This window comes from Lathamus discolor, chromosome 3, assembly GCF_037157495.1.
Source record: "Lathamus discolor isolate bLatDis1 chromosome 3, bLatDis1.hap1, whole genome shotgun sequence".
NCBI classification, from domain to species: Eukaryota; Metazoa; Chordata; class Aves; order Psittaciformes; family Psittacidae; genus Lathamus; species Lathamus discolor.
Genome location: NC_088886.1, coordinates 74264089 through 74281602, shown reverse-complemented (window position 1 = coordinate 74281602; position 17514 = coordinate 74264089).

Below are 17514 nucleotides of genomic sequence, written 5' to 3'. Positions count from 1 at the left end.
ACTTGGCATGGTTGAACTTCATAAGGTTGGCATCAGCCCACCTCACAAGCGTGTCGAGGTCCCTCTGGATGGCACCCCTTCCCTCCAGCATATCAACCGGACCACACAGCTTGGTGTCATTGGCAAATTTGCTGAGGGCGCACTCAATCCCACTGTCCATGTCAGCGACAAAGATGTTGAACAAGACCGGTCCCAACACCGATCCCTGAGGGACACCACGGTCTCCAGCCGGACATTGAGCCATTGACCACAACTCTTTGTGTGCAGCCACCCAGCCAGTTCTTTATCCACCGAGTGGTCCATCCATCAAATTGATGTCTCTCCAATTTAGAGAGAAGGATGTCGTGAGGGACAGTGTTGAACGCTTTGCACAAGTCCAGGTAGATGACATCAACTGCTTTACCCTTGTCCGTGTCTTGTAGCCCCATCATAGAAGGCCACCAAATTGGTCAGGCAGGATTTCCCCTTAGTGAAGCCATGCTGGCTGTCACCAAGCACCTTGTTGGTTTTCATGTGCCTTAGCATGCCTTCCAGGAGGATCTGCTCCAAGACTTTGCCAGGCACAGAGGTGAGACTGACTGGTCTGTAGTTCCCCAGGTCTTCCATTTTCCCCTTTTTGAAAATGAGGGTTATATTTCCCTTTTTCCAGTCGTTGGGAACTTCACCTGACTGCCATGATTTTTCAAATATGATGGCCAGTGGCTTAGCAACTTCATTCGCCAGCTCCTTCAGGACCTATGGATGGATTTCGTCAGGTCCCATGGACTTGAGCATGTTCAGGTCTTTAAGGTGTTCTCAAACCAGATCCTCTCCTACAGTGGGCCCAAGGTCTTCATTCTCACAGTCCCTGCGTCTACCTTCCAAGACTTGGGTGGTGTGGTTGGAGCCTTTGCCAGTGAAAACCGAGGCAAAGAAGTCATTCAGAACCTCAGCCTTCTCCAAATCCTGTGTAGCCAGTTCTCCCAAGAGCTTCCAGAGGGGGCCTACATTGTCCCTAGTATCCTCCCAGAGCTCCCCAGAATTCCGCAGCAAACCCAAAGAACATTAAATACTCGGAGCAGAAGGCAACAATTGTTATTTCAAGGTAAGAGCTGAGATGCCAAATCTTGCCTTCCTGCTAAATGAAGAAATTTGCACGTTTTTCTAAGATAACATATGTGAAGCTCTGCAATGTCTCTGCAAAACCCTCCAGCTTTGACAAAACACCATTTTGCCTGAATTGTTATTTTACCCACAGTGTTCTCACTAACTCCATTCCAGCTACAATTAAGTTAAATATTACATCTCCAATCCTTTATCCTGTTCTGTAACCATCATAAAGGATTTCTTTTAAAAGACACAGCCTTTTTTGGTCTTTTGTAAGACACTATTAAATGTGCATTCTCACTTCATAGTACAGTTAGAAGCAATTTTATTAAAGTATTTATGATTATGATGAGCATAATATGAAAATGATCCATCTCTCCTTTTTCTACTGATTCATAATATGAGAACAGGATTTCAAGCAATGAAATTACCAGCACACCAGCGTCAAACAAATGAAAGATGCCACTTTACACAGCACGTGGGCACCTTATGGAATTTCCTACTGCAAGATGTCTAAATGTCAGACTGGGCTGAGTGGAAATGCAATTGCACAGAACGGTTATGAATGGTTCGAACACTGCAAAAGCATGGGGATGCCATTCCTGTAGTGAGATACTCGGGATGTATTTTCCCGCCTGTAAAGGTAGAGAAGTGACATCAATCCCCATTTATTCCTACAACAGAAGCTCCATCATGCTGTAATTAGAAAATTGCCCAAGCTTAAGGTGACATTTTTAATGCAGGCACAATTTTCCTGTTTATCATTTCTAAGATGCAAATTGGACTTGGATGGCCTGATTCCAGACTTCCTACCTTCAAATGCTAATTATGCTAGGTATTAGTGCTAGCACTACTGCTACTCTGTACAGCAAACTTCATACCACAAGGTAATGAGTAACAAACATGCAATCCAATCTGGAAAAGAGGGCATTTTGCAAGCCCTTACACCTCAACATATTTCACAAACACAGAAGTAAATTCACAATCAGAAATGTGAGACATAACGTAAGGCTCAACTTTCACCTGAAAGTGGGTGCTCTCATTCCCTAGGGACACCTCTGGGGCCATAGGTAAGGAAGGTGAGGCCAGGCTAGTATTTGAACAACAAATACTGAGAAAGTGGTTGCACACCCACTGCAATACAATGCAGGTCACAGGCAGAAGCTGGCCTACTGCTTCAGTGGTTAATGCACCTGACTTAGCCAGTATAGAAACAGTGCTGCTAACCACTTTTTAAATTCTTGAAGTACTGTGCTTTCCCTGAAATGCAGAAATGAGAAGTGATCTAGTTGATTTCCTCTTGTACATCTAGCTCCAAAGGATGTAATTTACTTCCTTCAGAAATGCCTATAAGAAGTGTTAAAGAGGCTCAAAACTTAAGGACAGAAGCCACAGCACCATCTGGTATGTGAAATGAGAGACAACAGCCTCTCCGAATGGCAGCTGCAATGAAATGAAGAATCATTATAGTCGCTACACAGCTCTTTACATTTCCTTCTCTGCTGCTGATAGCTAAGAACCCCCCTGAAGACAAGGTGACAAGCTCTGATGAAAGTTTTCATCATGCCCTCTAAAACGGGGCATATATTTCATTATGGGATGGGGAGCTGTATGGTATACAGTGACAAGATTCACAAGGACAAACGCATACAAAAAAACAGAGGTGGTGCTCTGAAAGCAAGAATCACTCTAGTTTGCTCCAGTTTGATTAGTACCTGGTAGAAACCAGACCAAATGCAACTAGATCTGGTGAAAATCACGATCAAAATCACAAAAAGCATCCTTCATTCCTTTAGACTAATAATATGTGTCCAGCTTCCATGCTACATTAGGAATCTGCACTCTGGAGAAAGAGCATAATGAATTCCTTTAGTATCCAAGCCAATGGGTTTACCTTTCACAAGGAAAATAAACAAAATCAAATCACAAGCCTAGTATCATGATGTTTGCATGATAATGCGGTGCTTTCATTGCTTGCCATTTTGCTTTCATTGCATCATTTCTTGTTAACATGTATTTATGCACACTAAAGATTACATAAAAGTCATTCTGCAAAGATAACACACAGTAGGATTTAGAAGGGTGAAATCAAATAATCCCATCAGCTTTGCATTTAGTACCCAGATAGAAAAAGGAACAAGATCTACAACATCCTTTCTTGTTTACCTAGTGTAATTGCTTTTGGGCTTTCTTGCAAGTGGATTTGCTGAGAAACATTGCTTTCTCTCCAGTAAGGTCGGCTTTCATCCCAACACAGAAGGCTCTGTGGCCAGAGACAATAAGGGACACAGATAAAGGTAAGCTTAAAGGCCAATGCCTCTGCTCTTTCCCTGTACAGAACAGACAAAGAGATGCAGAGAGGAAAGAAGGTAGAAACAGGTACTGAAGTCAATTTTAAGTTAGGTTAAATCATCCTTTCAAGAGTACCAAGTCTGGCTGCGATTTTGAGGTGGTCATGATCATAGGAACAAGGAGCTTCTAACCACTTACGCTGGGGCTGGCACATAGAATGGTCTTTCCTCTTTTTATGCAACTTGCCGGGCCCCAGTGGGCTCGTATGGCCAGGTTTGGCACTGCAAAGCCTCTTCGGCAAGATTCAGCTGCTGGCAATGAATCACACTGATGTTTGGTAGCATAACAAGTGATCTCCTCTCTTCTAGCTAACTGCAAGGATTCCTCTATGGATTACATCCCATGTCTACCAGATTATTAGTTTGGCTCAGGTAAAAATGCTCTTTATCTACACTGTTAAAGCAAGCGAGAGATCCAGGGTAGCAGCAGTTGAAAACATGCTAAGTGCATTTTAGGGCTCTTCTGTCTGGAGAAGCGCCAACTGAAGTTGAATCACAAGGGTATTTTCCTATAAAGCCACATCAGAAACCCACATACAAGCTACATCTGGCTGTATTTTCCCAGCGAAATAAACTGTGTTTGCTCCTCAGGCTATTGCCCCTCAGGATTGTTTCCAGGGTTTTCAAATTACATGAGTAACTATATTCTTCTAAGTCTTTGCATCCTCTTCCTAATTAAAACATCTCTCTGACTTATCAAAGCAGAGATATTAGCATACTGGGCCAGCTACCTTTTAGTCATAATAATTCCCTGCATACCCAAAGAGAAAGCCAGGAAAAGAAAAAATAGGGGGTGGGGAGCGAGGGAGAAGGAAGGAGGGGGGAACACAGACACAGGCATCATCTCTTATATACAAATCAAATCTTTTTTAGCAGGTTTTTTCTAAGCTCCCCCTATCCTTACTGGCCATCTCACTGTTTTACAAAGATGTCACCATATGTGAGCTATTTGGCTCCAGGGAGAAAATTATCAAGATGAAAGAATTACTTACTCCATTTCTATCAACCTCGTGAATCATTCATGTTCCTTACCTGAATCACAGCCAGCTACAGTATCCGTCACATACTGGATTTAAGCAATGCACGATGTAACATTTACCAATGATCATTCAAAATATTCTATTAACCCACCTTCAAATACACACATTGCGTGTTAGCACACAGTATAGGAAAAAACAATTTGTTGTACAGTTCAACATCTAGCTGAAGTGCCATAGTTTTAGCTGAATGCTATACAGCCTTCTCTACAGGCAAGGAGTGACTTTATTTATCTTTAGATATAGCTCTTGAAAAATAATAAGACACCATTTTCCCCTGGACTTTAGTAACAGCAGGTTTTAGATTCTCAAATGAAAACTGCAGTAGGTGAAACCTAGGAGTAAGGAAGCCTGTAGCTATGATCAGCAGAATAAGCCTCACCAAGGATGCTTACACACCCACAAACAGTTGTCAGCTATGCAAAATTATCATCTAAAGCTCACAAAAGTTGCTGTGAATGCTTCAAGTTCACCTTGCAACCTATTTAAACTCAGTTCAGCAGAATCTGGATGAAGTTTTATGTTGTGTAACAGGAAAACTAGCACTCTGGAGTATACAGTACACACCTCCATGACCCCCCTTATAAACCAGCTGCATATCCTCAGAAATTCTCTCTCTAAACAAAAACTCTTCACCGAAGCCCAAACAGATACTGCTGTAAGACTAATTAAGATGTTTTATAACTAAATTGCTGTCACATTTACAAGCCTCAGCAGGTTAACTCTGCCCTGGGGCTTTTGTGTTGGCGCTGGACACGTTGCTCCTGCCAGCATAGGTCTCACCAAGGCAGAGCAAGGCCAGCATGTGTTCAGTTACCTAAACTTTTATTGCAGTAATGGGATTACAGCAAGAATTGGTTCAAAGCTGAAATAAAGCATTCGTTTAAAGCCATTAAAAATAGTTACTTTGCTGTCAGATTATTAATCGTCTGTCATAATATTCTTAGAGGTGATTATAAGAAGTATATTTCTGTGTAGTCAGAACGCCCTTCTGTCAGACACCGCGGTAAATGAAGAGCCAGCAACAGAAACACTGCCACCGCACAGAAACACTGCCACCTCTTGTTCATCACCAGGCAGACAGCTGCCACGCATGCATTCGAAAAGCGCCAAGCAGCAGGTTACCTGCTTTAAACCTTCATGACAGAGACGTTCTCTAACGCGGCTTTATCTCACTTTTGGGATAAAGGTACACATTGCTCAGCCAACGCACGATAATTCATTAAACCACAGCAACCTGCTTTTGAGCCTGAGCTCTGTCAAACCCTGCCTCTTTCAGGTGCATGGTCCAACGAAATGCTTCATTGCTGTAGCACCACAGACATCAGCAGTTATTCCAGCAACACAAAAGCAGACTGAGCCCTGGGAGACCATGGGAAGACGCAGTGTGAAATGCTACAAAGCCTAACACATTTGCTTCACACAGAAGTTGCTGCCAAACCTCCCATGAAAACATAGAGCAAAGCAGCATGTCCTGAGCCTGGTGCTGGTACCCCAGAGGCACTGAACACCCAGACCCCAGGTCCACCTGCTGAAGAGCTTCTCCCCCAGTTCCCTGCAGACACAAGAAAGCAGGGGCTAGGCAGCAGCACCCACTGTCACCCTTTGGAGACCATAAAACACAGACTTCTAGTGCAAACACCAGCATCTCACTCACTGGAAATGAGTAATTTCTGTCATACTATCTGTGCGTCAGTTAATAGCTTCTTTTCCCCCGATTAATACCAATAGGATCATGGTAAGGGCAAGAGTACATTTTATGCCTGAGCTGGTTAATTTTCATGATTATTTCGCAAGGCACCTGGGTCTGCTACTGAGGCATCAGTGTATTCATTACGCTCCAGTGTCACATAATGCAGGCATAAACGAATACTGCAGATTTGGGGATTCTAGTTCAGGGGGAATAAGAAATGGTGTCAATGGAACAAGTGACCTGTTCCAAATTTCTGGTTATATGGGAGAAAAATGTTAAAAAAGAAAAAAAAAAAAAAGAAGCAAAGAATATTAAAAGACAATCCACTTAAAATAGTATGTCCTTGAAAAAGATGGTGATTCACTTCAGGTAAGACTTCCACACTATTAAACAAAGACTATGTTAAACTCCATCTCCCAAAACTAAATCCAAACACCACAAATCCAGCTCCTGAAAGTCTGGGGTTTTTTGATGTACCCCATCTGCACTGGAAGCAGCTATCAACAGATACCTTTAACACCTTGTCACAGACCATAAACTCATTGAGATTCTGGTTTTCAAACATTTCTGAACTTGCAAACTTAACTCTTTGACAGAATGGCTGGCTTAAAACGTTTGGGTTTATTTAGGAGGAGGCCACTGCCCCTCTATCTGCAAGCAGCATTAGCAGGCTGATTTAAGTAGAGCTCCGCAGGAAAATAAAGCTTGCTGATAGCAACCACCCCCAACATCACAGTTTGCTGCTTGAGGAAGGAAACCACCGGGAACAGAGAAACTTTTACCTCCTCTAATGGTGCATTTTTCATACCCTTGCTGGGCAGCTTGCTCACAGACCACTAACATACTGCATGACAGAAAATCACCATTTCTCACTTCTTCAGAGCAGCCCCATTATGGCAAAGGCTGTCAATGTGCCCATTTCACTTCAGAGGAGCTTTTTTTCCCCATCCTTTCCTCCTCGGAAGAGCCCAAGCACTAGCTCACACCACAGCCCCCTACACCCTCAGATGCCATTTTATGTCCTTTTCCACCCGTCTCCCTAGCCTCACACCAGCAAATGGCCACCAGCCACAGGGGTAACTGACCTGCACTCCTGCATCTTTCCAAGCCCAAATCCTGCATAGCTGTGATGATTCAGGTCGGGAGAGGTGGGAGGAAGGCAGAAGTTCTCAGGATCGTGACTTGCAAGCCCCCACTGAGAAGACAGTGATCATCAGACAGGCCCCGCCACTTGGGAGCACACCAAGGACTTCCCGTGGCATGGCCACCTCCTGCCTGCATGGGCAATACAGAGGTGAGGGCTGCCTGAGGAGAGGTGCACACCTGAGCCCACTTGGGCCATCAGGCAATCTGGGACAGGCACCACACCTGCACCTAAACTACACCCTGCTCCTGCACCACCTAATGCTGCTCCTGCACCCACACCACCCCCTCCCTGCTCCTCCTCCACCGCCTCCCGCACCCACACCACCCCTGCTCCTCCTCCACCGCCTCCCGCACCCACACCACGTTCTGCCTCTGCTCACAGCCCTGCATGTGCACCCAGAATCCTGACTGCACACAGTGAAATGCAAACAAAAGCCACCCTCAAGATAGACACTAGAGACCATGAGTGAACCCTGTGTGCCTGTGAGGTGCCTCTGCCGAGGGTGAAAGACCCCTGCCAAGCCCTGCTCAGTGGCTTTCCTGCAGCATAGGAAGGAACCATGAGGGCTCAAAATATGTGAAATTACCACATTTCTCTTTTGTGTTTCTCTGCGTTCAGGTTTTACCTCAGGAAGTACACGGTACTTTTTGTTATGCTAAACTGCAATTATCTATGAAAAATGACATTTGTTAAGTCTTCTTTGCTGACATGTCTTAACCTTCTTAATACATATGTAATTCTTACCTCCCTCCTGCACTTCCATTAACTTGACTGGCATTACAGAGAAGCCCCAGCCTTTCCTGGGTCCTGCAATCAGTGCTGCCATGCTGCAAAGCGGGTCCAACAGCCCCTCAAAACCACCCTGATGTGGGGGTCTGTTGTGAAGGAACTGACTATGGTGCCATCCCAGAACAGCGCTGCTCTTTCCCTGCCATAGGAAAAAGAAAGGCTAATGAGCACAAGCAGTGCCATTATTCCAGATCTGTTAGTAGTCAAACATGTAATTAAATACCTGATGGAGTTTGTGTCTCTTCTGCACATGCATGATTTGAGGGATCAAGAAATGATCTTCAGGTTGAAGCTAATGCAGGTCAAACCGCTTGCCTAACTGAGAAACAACATTAACATCCATAAGCAGGAGGGGTTTGTGCTGGTGGGATGGGGTATAATGACTTCTGGTGAAGCTGGTTTTGAAACCAAATTCAAATCTAAAATAATTTCCAGTTGTGGTTTGGTTTTGGTTTGGGATTTTCTTAATACCAGGGTAGTCAACAGTGGGAAAAATGATCCAGGCAAGCAATACGTTATCTCTGTCTTCAAGACAAAACCAAGCACTTTCATGGATTTATGGAGTTGCACACAACTTACCAGGCTCCACACAGGCCTTAGTGGATGGAATTCAGTTAACAGCAGCATGCAGAGGGTAAGAGTAAATGGTCCCTGCTGGCTGCTACACACTACAAGATTATCACAGCAAGTTTGCTCTCCAGCACCCCTCTAGATTCACATTAAGCACCTTCCCCATCACCTGGGGTCTCTGTGCTGGGGTGGGTGAAACCAGGCAGCATTCTTACACAGATCCATGTTCCTGTCATTTCACATTTCATTCCTCCTCCCCTTTCACACCACAAAGGACTGCCAGGACCTCAGCTTTCCTACGGGACTCAGCTGTGGTGTGTGGGTTCTGCACAGCCTACACCCGTTAAGCAGCAGCGTGGCACCACAGAAACAGATCCACAAGGGAAGCAGCCAGCACCGAGGACGTGGCAGCCCCATCGCACACATTTTGCAGGGTGGTTGTGCTGGCATGGAGGAGGACTGACCCTCACATGCCCCAGAGGAAGCACGTTAACTGCCCTCCCGGAGCACAACTCCCAGTATGGCCTCCCCAGATCCCGCTCACATGCTGCAAGGTGGCACAGCAAAGGGAGCTGAAGCTGCTCTAGCGCTGGCAACTGGGAGATACACTTCAAAAGTGCACTTATGACCCCAGCTGAAATCACAGCATCACAGAACGCTCTGGGTTGGAGGCAACCATTAAAGATTATCTAGTCCAAGCCCCTGCCACGGGCAGGCACAAACGCTCGTGTCGACATACCCAGAAACGCTTTCAAAGCAGAAATCAATTAGAACTGGTGGAATTAGTCTCTGTGAATAATTTAGCTGCTACATTTTGCATTAATTGTTGAATAATTTATTCACAAATACATCTTCTCCATTATTTGACCTTTGCTGCAAAGTCATGAATGCTATTTGGCAAATAATATACTGTACAATATTTATATGAATATATTAATTCTGAATATATTTCCCTATTAGCCCATTACTTCAAAATTCACTGTTCCAGTGATCTCAGCATAGACAGCATTCAACCATCTTTTACAAGTCATTCCTATTGCCTGGTCTGGTTTATCCTAATTCAAACGTGTCAGGGCATATTCCAAAATATTTCATCTGGATAAAGCCTGGAGATCTCTTTGAATAGACACAAGGATGTGCAGGCAGGCGCAGTAGTGGGTAGCTGGACCAGGGAGCAGCAGCAAACATGGGAAATATTCAGACAGGGGTTTGGGGGTATCTGTGACTATCCAAAGTCTCACTGAGATCTGACAGGGACTAAATGCGTAATTCCAAACTAAACACATAATTCCAACTCTTAGGAAAACCATGGCCTCTGCTGAAATCCTTTTTATCTCTGTAGTACAATGATATAACCTACTGTTTATTTAAACACCAGGGCAGCAGACCTTGCATAGTTAGAGTCACAGCCTAGAACATGGACAAAACCCATGCTGCTTCTCAGACATCTTGTTACTTGGGTATTTAGGATAAGCAGGTGGAAAACTGGCTGCAAATACCTGCTTGAAATACATGTGATCAACACACACCTCAGGAACCTTTTTGAAAAGAACCTTTGCTCACTCCTCTTGGACATGAGCAGCACCAACAAACCATCAAGAAATTATGCTGGCTTCAACTCTGCCAAACGGACAGCAATAGAGAAGCAGCAAGGTACAGCTCTACACATCCAAATACCGTGAAACAACATTAAAGTACCTAGACAATACATACTTGAGAGGACATTAGGTTCACAGATTTACAGTAAGTATATAAAACTTCTTTTCCTCTAACCATGCTCTTTCAGTCCAGCAGCTCTCCTAGCCAAAAGCACCAAGTGAACATGAGCTACACCAGCCCTGTGGCTGGAGGGCTCCATATGACTAATTTGCTGCAATTCTCCAAAGCAAGAGATGCAGCAGCAAAGCCAAGAAATTTTCATCACAGGATTTCATCACCCTTTAACCAAACTGACAGTTAAAGGCAAGAGTCCCCTGTTCAATCATACTGACAGCTGAACTTTATTCTGGGAGAGGAAAGCATGTTTGACATAAATATTTAACAAAAAGCATCCCTGTAAACAAAAAAACTGGTGGGTTTGAGCCTCTTCTACATTTCCCCAAACTACTTGCTGGGCTGTCATTGGTGGACTTGTGATTTTCCGTGTTCATGGGGCAAGGAACAGAATCAAAGGGATTCACACTCTTCTAAGCCCCTTTTCAGCAGCACTGTGTCTAGGTACTGTGGAGCTTATCCGTGCTGCAACAATCTCTCCATGGCCTAGTGTGTGGCCCTGCTGGGGAAGAAAACACAGGAAAATCCTCGTATTCTGTAATTTAAAAGCACCATTGCAGGTTGAATCACTTCAGACTGCACCTGTGGGAAACGGCATAAAGAAGAGACAGAGATCTGTGTACATTTGGGATGATTTCATCTCCTTCATCCAGAGAGTAAATGCTGACTGAGACAAAACCTTTATCCTTCAGGGATCATATGTATATTCTCTGCCTTTCTTGTACTTTTTCCATGTTGTGTCCTGAGCAGAGAAAAATCAATCATTTTCTTCCAAGATTTTGAGCTTCTCTTGCCCTGAGTGTGAAGGTACCTGCTTTGTATCATTCATTCAAGTTCAGATGGAAAAGGAAAGATTATCTATCACACATACAACCATAAATGGACTTGGTTGCAAAACCCAATTGCCAGCTTGCAGCCAGCTCTGAACGTAAGACACAAGGCTAAAAACTCAGAAAGCCATCGCTAGTACCATCCCTTATACACATCACAGATGTGTAATTAGATGATGGATCTTGATCTTCACACAACAGGAGTCAGGTGTATGTTTAATTTCTTCTCCTTCCCGTGCATTGTTTTTCTGTTCTTTGTTACTTCAGTTTTAATTTATCGTGCCTATTATTCCCTTTGAAACAATTTATCCTGTAACATATCTGCAGATGGAGGATGCTGAGGGGAGGCAGAGGGATTTGCCACTCTCATTTTTGCACCCGCTTGCTTACACCTACAGCGTGGTCCTTTTCCATGCTCATTCTCTCATGTCTCTTTCAATTATAGGCAGTTTTCTTCAAAATGTCATCTCTAAGTAGCTCCCAAGGCAAGGCTACCTGCTCCTTCTCCCCTGCATTCCTCTCTTCCAAAGATACCATTAATGGTATTCCTTGGGATACCTTAGGATTACCTTAGGATGCTCTTCTCCCAGTACAGACTACCTATTCGGCATTTGTTTTCTTATTCCCTATATTGGGTTTGCATGGCATTCCCAGAAAATATTTTTTTCTGAATTAAGAGTATTTACATAAAGCTGCATTGTTTGGAAAACTTGCATCAGTGGCAAAGGCCTTTTTTGGGTGGTAATTACAAGACACATAGGTCTTGAGATACTCCAGTATAAAAGACACATTTCACTTGTTCAATTCCATTTGTTCCCAGTCATGGCTACAAATGATACACTGCTCTCGGTTCTGGATCTGTGGGCAGCTAATGAGTAGGAAGCCCTGAACTGAGGTTCCTGGCTGCATCACAAAATACTCTTCTTTATAAGCCAGAAATGATTGCTGAGTAGTGAGCAATGTTTCAGCTGGGTTTACTTGACCTGCTAGTGCTCACTCTCACAGTGGCATGATCATGGACAGTGTAATGTCATGTAACATCTTATTCCCTCCATAACAAGAAAAATATGCTGATCCACTTCTTTACCTGGCACAAGCAAATCCTGGGCTATAAGCTTCATTTAGTACACAGTGAGAATTACTCAGCCCTCATTTGTTACTAGCTAGGTCTTTTCCAGCTTTGTTTTTTGAAGACACTGAGGACAAGTAGCCACCAGTCTCTTGAGCAGCTTCCTTCCTTCCCGGAAAGGTCAGGATGCCCTTGGTCGTGACTGGATTGACACAGGAGGCTTCACAGCACTCAGCATCTATTTCTCCATCCCACATTTGTCTGCGTCCTTCCTTGTTCTCCCATAACTCTTATCACCTGGGATGGTTTTGACAATTCTTTCCTACATGCTCAATCTGATTTAGTTTCCTTATATTTCCCCAGCGACTTCAATTGCTGTTCATGCCCCATTTAGTTTCCTTTTAGAGAGAACACTGCTTGGTGTAAATGTAGTGTCCTCAGCCCCTGGAACAGGAAGAGGAGATGAGTATGGAGCAATTTCAAGGCTGCTCGACTTCTTTGGCTCTTTTTTCACTTTCATGCTGCTCTTCAGGATCCCCTACTAGACCTACTGAATTTAGATAGATCACCTATTTGATTTCCCTCCTTTCACGCATTCTTTGCATTGTCTCCTTGAAAACATCTCTCAGTCACAGCTTTTGTCCCCTTGCGCTCAGCAGCAAGATGTCACACACTTTCAACAACACAACCTCACCTTGCAAAATGAGAAAGTAAGAAAAGAAAGAAAAAGAGAAGCCAGTAAAGAGCATCAAGTCCTGTAAAAAAGCAGGAGGTGTTTCTGAATCACCAGCTGCTTTGAATGACTTGGTTTATTTCCCTTTTTTCTGGCCACCAAATGCTCAGCTGACAGCACGGCAATGGTTTCTCATTACCGTCAGGGAGACAGGCACTACTCAAAGCAGTGGGAGCAAATGTATTGCCCATGCCCGAAAGCATTGAGACGAGAAATTCAGGGCTTCAGAGTCCCACTTGATTGTCAGATACACGCAATTCACTTTGTTATGCAGTCTGGCCTTTTCCTCTCTACTTCTGCCTAGTCTGCTGTGTATTTTGCTTCAGTGATACAGGAAACACCTGAAGCCCTATGTGACAGATGGCATTGAAGAGGCTTACTTACAAATGCTCATATTTTCCCAGGTGAAATTTCCTGATCCAAGATGGAAAATAGGAGGAAGCCTTATAATAAACACCAAACCAGTAACTCTGGAGTGTACCCTATTGAGGCCAGTCCCCCACTGCTCTTCCAGGCTGCTCTGACAACCCTATAAACCATCAGTGCAAGTGAGCTGGATTGGAGCATCTTAGAGGAGTGTCTCTGGAAGGCAGGCTTTAGAAATGCAAAGACATGTAGGAGGATCTATGCTTTAGGCTGGCTCCTCTAAACAGAGCAATTTTGATTATCTTTTTAAAATACTACCATGGGCTCCTTTGAAATCAATGGGAACTGCATCTTCCTTCCCTTTACAGAAAGCCATTGTATGTTACACTTAATCTGATTAGGTAGTGTATGGGGGGCGGGGGGAAAGCCAGCTGTGCTTTTAGGGGCTTTAAATATGTACTTTTAAACACTGTTTAAACAGAACATTCTTTACATCAACCCACTTTAATATGAGGTAAAGCAGTTTTAAGCAGTCATTTTAAAATACCCCACAGTTAATGTATTATTGCAGCCCCCTTGCTAGGAAGACACCTTACAGAGGAGAAACCTTTCTGAGCAAAACCTACTGTCTCCAAATCGTAATTTACTGACTCTGAAAGTGTTAAGGAATTACAGCAATAGAGATTTAAGATTATCGAGCAAGGAAATGAGCCTTGAAATCAGTATCACAGTGTATTTGGTTACAATTTCATTTCTGAGGGGAATTATATTTAAAAAAAAAGAAGAAGAAAAATCACATAAATCTTTTCAAATAAGGAAAGTTATACTGGGGAATCAGGGTGGGATTATGTCTCCTGGCCATTATTTCCATCCAGAGGACTTCATTTTGCAAAGCAGATGAATAACCTTACCCACATGAGCAATGAAGAGCCAATTCATCACTTTAAATCAATGGTCCCCAGCTGACTTAACTGAGCCTTGAAAAAGGCCCCTAGGGCTATACTGTGATGGTGAAGGCTGTCCTGGTTACGGTGTGTGGGCAAAGCAAGGATCAGAACCCTGTATGACATGTTTGTTTGCTAATGGAAGTAGGTGTGAACATAAAGACTGGCATTAATGAGAGAGGGGAAACTCTAACCCAGCCTTGTAGTCTGGATATTTGTCCCATGCCAACAAAACCAAACCTAACATCTAACCAGTGAGTCTGATGCTATCTCCCCCAAAAGGTCAAGACCAGAAGCATGAGGAGATGTTGAAGAGAAGGTTAAAACTGAGATAAAGGTATAAATAACCATGACTGTTTAGGAGAAGAATCCCACTATATGGCCAAGCTGTATGTGTTGTAGCAGGACTGAAACTAGAAAGAGGTAAATTGTGATTTGCATAATATGCTTAAGTGATCAATAAAGGAATAATTTGCTAAAGGATTTACAGACACCCAGGAGAAAATGATGCACTTATAAGTGTGTCATGACAAGGAGAATCGTTCCTTTTTGCAAATGGCTGGACAGTGGCATTCAGGACTATTTTGCCAGCTCTATGATTTGCTTCTTCATGGTGTCCTTTGTCACCTGACATTGAGAAAACCAAGGCAAGGTTATATTTTGTTGCTGTTTTCATGTTTTTTCTTTCTTACTAGCTTTTGAGGTATCTGCTGCCAGCTGGGGAACTCTTAGGATAAGTGTTGCTGCTAAGTGCAAAAAATCTGGACCCTTTTCTGCATCTTCAGTCTCACCCAAGCTCTAATTAATTTTTTCAGGGCTAAAATTCTAAAGGCTACACAAAGCATAGTTGATGAAGTAATACCACGGAGGCTATCAGATTATCTTACATAGAATAAAACCCATCCACATTGCTATATACGTTATCCAGAGCAAAATGACTCATCTATAGCCCAAAGACCAGTAGGAAATGAAGATAACAAGCAGCAATAATAAAAGCCTACCTTCCTGGACAAGCATGGCACTTGTTTCACACTAACCAGCATACACTGCACGAAATCTACCTGATGCTGCTCATTTGGTCAGATCTTCTGATCAGAGACCCGCAGACCTAATTCCTACATTTGAGAAAAGGATAATGATTAACTCATTGCAGAAGCATCTCACCTTCTAAAATCATGAACACCTAGAACAGCTCAAACCTCCTCACTAATGATTACAGGAGTTTTAATCACTTCCATTTTGAAATTCAAATTGGATGTAACGCTTGAGCACCTATAATTATCTTTATGGAAGTGAAGATTCCCATCAGGTTAGGGCACTTTACATGTATCAGGCAGAGAAATTTCAAGATTCAGGGCCCCAAACCAGAAAATGCACAGGCTGTGATTCAAACTAAGATTCACATTTGTGTTGATGAAGATTGTTAACTACAGGAACCCAGGAATGTGATGGATTCACCTCTGCTCTGACTGAAGATTGAATGACTTTGCCAATGGTCTGCTGTAGCTCACACATAAGACAGGAGCAAAATGGGATTTAAATGCCCTTTTTCACTTGGTGTTATACATGATGTCCAAACAATTGCAATGGCTGCCTTTACTGTTGACAAAATTTAGATGCTTCATCATAGAATAAACCTTAAAAGAGGAAGTGATATTGTTAAACTCTAGAGCTCAGCTGAAAACACCAGTGCCTGGCATACAGCTAGTTTTAAGATTAAGTTGTAAAACTAGTATGTAAATATCATACTATCATTCATGATTCAAAAAGAAGCCAGGAGGACAGGAATCACAATGGCAACAGGTATGAGCTGTAATTGTATCACTAGACATCCTTTCTGTCTCTAATGAAGTACTGGAGTTTAGTTCAGCAGGAAAAGCTGATGCTACTCTGGTTGATGTTGTAGTACAAAGGAAGTAGAGAATCCTCATCTGCAGATAAAAGAGATGTAAACTCTAATGAAGACATGCTTAAGAAAAGACCCCCCTCCCAGTCTTAATAGCCTGAAGGCATCTTAACTGAACTGTCTGAGAATGAAAACCAATCTGTTTAATTAATGCTGAGCTCTAATCGTTAGCAGCAATTACAGAACAAAACCTATCTCAAGACAGGGATTCATGCACTAGGAAATTAGATGCAGTAGACAAGACCATAATTAAAGAGCTTAACATATTTGTTTCTGGAACATAATCTGCTAAATTTATGCTTGTGTAAATGCAGGATTGTATCCTTCCACTGTGGCATGGGTGAACCATCTGGGCTGGTGATCTACATGATGTTGGACTTCCAACATGATCTGTGATGTTCACTGCTATGGTTTGCTTCTATGCCCATGATGAAGCCAGAAGCTGTTATTTCTCCTGCTTTTCTTGTAACTAGTTTGACTTACCTGGTCACTGAGTCAGCATTTTGTGAGCAGCATGAGCCATAGCATGAGCTGCTCAGTCTCTTCTGAAGCAGCAGTGAGAAGGCATCAAATGAAGTCAGGAAGTAACAAGTTCAGAATACATGAAGGGAGAAATATACTTCAAATATTACAGAAGGCTACAGATGCAACAATATACAGAGATTCCAAAAGTGATGAAATATCAACATCATGGATGCAAAAGAAAATATAATACCTCTGAGTTGGAAGTTCGAGCTCCAAATGCCAGAAAACAGCATGGAGACTAAGGAAGTGGGGAATAATTGCCTTGTTCCTGAGGTCTTACTGGCTCTTGTGCCCAGTGCTGACTATGGCTACACATAAGACAGAGTCCTTTCAAGGCCACTCATTTACTTGGGGATTTTGAGGTTGGGCCTGTCTTTTTCATTTCTCCTGCTTCTTTCTTCCACACCCATTAGGGTTCACTGTAATGCTTTCCAACAGCTGAGTACCATGGTTACTTGGTGGATTTATGTCATTTCATGGCAAATGGCAAACACTGGGACCATTTGCCTTGTCAGTGGCACAATTCCATGTTCACTACACCCTGAGCCCTTTGGCTTGTGCTGGTGCAAAGCTGAGGGAGAGCACGTCTGTCTAGTGGTGCAGCAATCTTCACTTCCAGATACCTGCAGAGCTCCCTTGCTCTCCCCTTTTCTCCCAGCACCTTTATTCCCAGGCGCCATTCTCCCTCCTTCAAT